A 5,794-nucleotide genomic window follows, 5' to 3' on the forward strand; every position below is an offset into this window, starting at 1 on the left:
ACGAAAATTGAACTCGCACAACTTCACCGGCAAGTGCACCGGGTCGTCCAAGTAATACCTCAGGTGAGATAGGGTCGATCCCACAAGGATTGTTAGATTGAGCAAGCAAGAGTTATCCTGTAGGACTTAGTCAGGCAAATAGTAAAAGAAGGTTGTTGGTGTAAACGCATGAAATAAGAAAAGCAAGTAAAGATTGGTGTAAAATCAATATAAAGAAAATAGTTAAGGTCTCGAAAATGTTTATCTTTCTGGATTAATACTTCTCCTTGACTATTTTAACAATGAATAATTCATTCCATGGTAAACCATAAGTGATTAAAACCTAATGTCTTAGCGACTTAATCTCCCCAAATCTTACTAAAATGCCACAAACAAGGTCAATTCTTTTAGATCAAATGGTGAAGTTCAGAAATCTAGTTTAGCGCCACAGAAACCTTAATTACCCAAAACTAAGAGGATTTCATGTCACATATCCTAATCAGCTGCAGATAACCCTCAGTTTAGGAGGAGTGTTTTCAAGTTGTAGCCCAAACGAGATAACTCTTTCGAGAATCACAAGTGCTCATGTAGAATAAAGGTCATACAGTCGCTCCACCCAGATTCATAAGATTAAGAACGAAAATAATACCTTAGAATGGAATCAATCATTAATTAAAATAGAAGAGTAATAAATAATAATATTAATCCATAGAAATAAGCAGAGCTCCTAACCTTAACCAGGAGGTTTAGTTACTCATACTTTACAGAGAAAACAAAATAAAAAGTAAAGAAGATCTGTCTAGATCTGAATGTCTCCCCTGCCGGGAGCGTGTTCCTCAGGAGGAAGGAAGTCTCTTATTTATAGTAAAAACCTCTAAGACTAAACCTAAAAGATGTTAATTTAAATTTAAAAGTTACAAGGAGATAAGATAAGCTAAAGAGTGCTAAAATCCACTTTTGGGCCCACTTAGTGAGTGTTTGGGCTGATGCCTGGCGTTCAACTTGGATTCTGGGTGTTGAACGCTGGTCCTGCTCCCTGGCTGGCGTTGAACGCTAGTTTTGGGCATTCAAATTGGGTGGTCACTCCTTCTTGGGCATTCGACGCCCAGGCTTGGAATTTAACACCAGTTTTGGCAGTCATTCTAGAAGAGAAGTATAGACTATCATATATCGCTGGAAAAGCTCTGGAAGTTAACTTTCTAACGCCGTTAAGACTGCGTTAATTAGATCTCTATAGCTCAAGATATGCTCGTTGGAATGCGTCGAGGTCAGTACTGACAGCACCTGCTATGCTTTCTTCATCTCTAGACAAGATTTTGCCAATTTTGACCCTCCTAACCATTGATGCTCAAAGCCCTAGACCTTTTCTTTTCGTTTTTCTTTTTCTTTTGGCTGTTTCTTTTGCTTCAAGAATCAATCTTTTTTATTTTTCAGAGAATCAATAATACTTCTCTAAAGTCGCTGTTCTTCAATTGCTAATATGCTTAACTCCAAAAGTCAAATATGCATAGTTAATTCATACATTCAGAAAATAAAGATAAGGCCACCACTTTAAGGTAAACAGAACAACTTGTAATATCGCTACTTCTCTTTTTAATAAATTTTTCTTTTTAAGCTTGATGTGGATTACATAAGGCATCCTTAAATAAAACAAAGAAAACAAGAAATCCTAAGTGTGATCATATACTAGAATAGAAAATATATAACAAAATAGAGTAAGAAAAAAAAAATAGAGATAAAAATAGATATAGGGAGAATGAAACTTGACCACCTCAGTGATGGCGGCAACTGCTCCCTCTTGGGAATCCTCTGGAGCGTTTAAGCTCCTCAATATCACTCCCATACCTCATCTGCTCCTCCCTCATGCTCCTCTGATCTTCCATCATCTGATGGAGGATGGTAGACTGATCTTGATTTTCTATCCTCAGCTGATCAACAGATAAAGTCAGCTCCCAAGAGATGTGGTCAATTGATCCCAATAGTCACGGGAAGGGAAGTACATCCCTTGAGGCATCTATGGGATCTTCTATGGAGGTGGCGGAATGGGTTCTTGCTATGGTCCTTGTGCAAGCTCCCTTGCGTGCTCCCTACCCTTTCTTGTGATGGGTCTCTCCTTATCAATTAGGGTATCTCCTCCTATGCGAACTCTAGCTGCTCCACATATGCGATAAATGAGATGAGAGAACGCCAGTTGTGCTTGGGTGGAAGGCTTGTCAGCTACTTTTTAAATCTCTTGAGGGATCACCTCATGTACCTCCACCTCATTGCCGTGCATGATTTAGTGGATCATTACTGCTCTCTCTCAACTGTAACCTCAGAGTGGTTACTTGCAGGGATGATTGAGCGTTGGATAAACTCCAACAATCCTCTAGCCACTAGCTTAAGATCAAGCCGACCCAGTTAGTACGGCTTGCCTTGGATGTCCTTCCTCCACTGTGCTCCAGCTACGCAGATATCAGTACGAACTTGCTCCAGCCTTTAGTCAGAGTTTACCCTTCGAGTGTAAGAGTACAGATCACGTCGTGACTGAGGCAATTCAACGCCATCCTCACACTTTCAGGGCTAAAATCTATGATTTGCCCTCTGACCATGGTGCGCCAGGTTTTGGGCTCTGGGTTCACACTAGTGTCATGCTTCTTGGTGACCCAAGTGTTAGCATAGAATTCTTGCACCGTTAATACTCCAACTTCAGAGATGGGATTAGCCAGAATCTCCCAATCTCGTCATAGGACTTGGTGTAGGATCTCCGGATACTCATCTTCCTTGAGTCTAAAGTGGACCTCGAGTATCACCCTTTTCTTCCTCACTACGTCATAGAAGTGCTCATGATGGACTTTGGTGAGGAATCTTGTGGTCTCCCATGGCTCAGAGGTGGAAGCAGGGACATTTCCTTTTCTTTTTCTTGAGGATTTTCTGGTTTTTGGTGCCATAGAGGTAGGATAAAAAGAAAAAACGGAGCTTTCCATGTGATGCGTGAGCATCTTATACCCTTTTTCCTAGCATTTTCTAGTTGTTTTTAGTTAGATTTTGTTAAGTTTTAATGTATTTTAGTGCCAAAATTCTCTTTGGAAGTTACTTTGAGTTTTTGTATTATTTTTATGATTTTAGGTGAATTTTTTGCGAATTTGGCAAAGTTCTGTGCAACAGCAAAGAAAGGATAGAAGATGTTGTCAATCCTGGCCTCCTTGCATTCTAACGAGCATAACCTGAGCTATAGAGGTTCAATTGAAGCATTCTCAATGACGTTATAAAGCTAACTTTCAGAGCTTTCCAACAATATATAATAGTTTATACTTTTCTTTTGGTATCACTGCCATCCTTGGCGTTAAACATGAAGCCTGGCATTCAAACTCCCAAGAAAGAGCAGACCCCTGGCGCTGAACGCCAGAACCCGGAGTTGAACGCCAGCAGTAGGATAGAGCCATCATCATTTCACCCTCTTATGGGTGTTCAACGCCCATACCGGTGCTGAACGCCAGTCTTCAGCCCAAATCACTCCTTTATTAGGCCTCCAAGTGGATTTAGCACCTTTTAGGCTTATTTTATTTTCTTTTTGTAATTTTTAATTAGAATTAATATCTTTTTAGGTCTAGCAACTATTAGATTAGTATATATAGGAGAAGATCACCCATGTTGAGGATCATCTTCTCCCCCATTATCCATTCTTAGAACTCTATTTTCTTTGTGAATTATGAGCCACTAAACCTTCTAGTTAAGGTTAGGAGCTCTGTTTATTTCTATGGATTAAGATTATTATTCTTCTACTTTAACTAATTCTTGATTCAATTCTAAGGTGTTGTTTTCGTTCTTAATCTTATGAATCTGGATGGAATGAGAGTATGACCCTCATTCTACATGAGCTCTTGTGATTCTCGAGAGAGCTATCTCGCTTGAGCAACAGCTAGGAAACACTCCTTCTAAACTGGGGGTTACCTGCGACTGATTGAGATATGTGATATGAAATCCTGTCAGCTTTGGGTAATTAAGGTTTCTGTGGCACTAAACTGGTTTTCTAAAGGTTACCCTTTGATCTGAAAGAATTGACCTTGTCTGTGGGGTTTCAGTAAGATTAGAGGAGATTAATTCGCTACGAGAGTAGGCTTTAGTCACCTATGGTTTGCCATAGAATGAATCTTTCATTGTTAAGGTGGTTGGTAAGGCATTTTAATCCAGAAAGATAAACATCTCCAAAGCCTTAACTGCTCCCATATATTATCTCTTTACCAAACCTTTAATTGTTTTCTTTATTTTCTTGATTATTTTTTGCTTTATTCAAATTCAACAACAACAACTCCTTTTCTATTTTCCTAACTAAGTCTAGCAAGATAACTATTGCTTTCTCAGTCCAACAATCCTCGTGGGATCGAATCTCACTCACTTGAGGTATTACTTGGACGACCCGGTGCACCTGCCGGTGAAGTTGTACGAGTTCTAATTTTGCGCACCAAGTTTTTGGCGCTGCTGCCGGGGATTGTTCGTGATTGACAACTATCGGTTGTCTTGTTGCTTAGATTAGGTATCTATTTATTTTTACTTTATCAGTTTTTGACCATTTATTTCCTTTTGAGCTTTTAATTTTAAGTTTCACCTATTTCTCTATCTTTTCAAAAATTCTCATTATTAATTTTCCCTTATTTTTAAATTTTAAGTTTGGTGTCTTTTTAGTGTTTTTCTTTCCTTTTTAAATTTTGAAAATTTTTTTAAAACTTTTCTCTTGAATTTTCAAAAATTCTTGCATTTGTTTTCTTTCTCATATCTTGATTTAAAATTTTTAAGTTTGGTGTTTCTTTTTGTCTTGTTTGTCTTCTTAAAATTTGGATTTCTATCTTCTTTATCTTTTCCTTTTAAATTTCGAATTTTTGTTATCATCTTTTTAGTTAATTTCAAATTTTAAGTTTGGTGTCCCGTTAGTGATCTTTTTGTTTAATTTAATTTTCTGTAATCATATCTTATTTATCTTTCTTGATCTTGGATCTTTATCTTATCTTCTCCTTAATTTCAATTCTTGTTATCTTATCTTATCTTCATTTTAAATTCAAATTTTAAAGTTTGTTGTTTCTTTAATTTTTCTTTCTTTCAATTTTGAATTTTACAATCTTTATTTAATCTTTCCTTTTTAAATTTCAAAAATCTTTAAAATCAAATCTTCCATCTTTATTTTCAAAACCTCTTAGTTAATTATTTGTCTTATCTTGTTTTATTTTTAAGTCTGGTGTCTCTTTAATTATTCTTTTTCTTTATTTTTTTGAAACCCTTTTAAACCTTTGCCTTTTCCCTTTATTTTGAAAAAAAAAACTTTTAAAGTAATTTTCCCATCCTTATTTTCAATTCTTTTTTATTTATCACTCTATCTCATTTGATATCTTTATTAGAGTTTCTCACAAGGAGTCCTCTATGCTCTGACATAGAGACCCCTACCTTTCCTTTTCTCCCCTTGATTCTTGATTACTTATGAGCAGGAATAGAGATAAAGAACCCCTTTCTTATCCTAAACCTGAGAGAACCTTAAGGCGGCGTTTGCAACAAGCTCAAGCTTGCAGAGCCGGAGGAAATCTCACAGAATCTTTTGAGAAAGAAGGTGAAGATACAACTATGGTAGCTAATCTAAACGCTGGAGGAGACGCAAGGAAGGTCCTTGGCTCTTACACTGCACCCACATCTGATTTCTATGGGCACAGCTGGTGAATGAAACTGACTCCGCAAGTTTTGCACAGATAGACCGACAAGTACATCGGGTCGTCCAAGTAATACCTCAGGTGAGTGAGGATCGATTCCACGGAGATTGTTGGTTTGAGCAAGCAATGGTTACCTTGCA

Source organism: Arachis ipaensis, chromosome B6 (genome assembly GCF_059453495.1).
Source record: "Arachis ipaensis isolate K30076 ecotype BB chromosome B6, ASM5945349v1, whole genome shotgun sequence".
Taxonomy (NCBI): domain Eukaryota; kingdom Viridiplantae; phylum Streptophyta; class Magnoliopsida; order Fabales; family Fabaceae; genus Arachis; species Arachis ipaensis.